The sequence below is a fragment of the Penaeus monodon genome, chromosome 21 (assembly GCF_015228065.2).
Source record: "Penaeus monodon isolate SGIC_2016 chromosome 21, NSTDA_Pmon_1, whole genome shotgun sequence".
Taxonomy (NCBI): Eukaryota; Metazoa; Arthropoda; class Malacostraca; order Decapoda; family Penaeidae; genus Penaeus; species Penaeus monodon.
The window spans coordinates 10133135-10133505 of NC_051406.1; positions in this window are offsets into that span (position 1 = coordinate 10133135).

Sequence of the window (371 nt, forward strand, 5' to 3'; positions counted from 1 at the left end):
CCCATCATCTGTCACTGTTGATTATGTTATGCTTGGTATTCTTTTGGGCTGAAGCTGAATGAGATAGATTTAAATAGAAAATATGAATAAATATATTTCGTTATACTTGATATCCTTTTAGGCTAAAGTTGAATGAGAGAGATTTATATATAAGATATGAATAAATATATTTCGTGGTAGTCCCAACTCTCTATGCTCGTATTTTCTTTTTCTTGATCTAATTAAGACACCGCTATGCTAACCATAGGGCCGAGAATAGGTGAATGAAGCGAAAATATTAAAATTGAAGACGCCTGATTATTTTTGCCTCTGAAGAGAATCCTTATTTCAAAACTTTTTTTTTATGCGAAACGACATGAGGTTTTTGCATT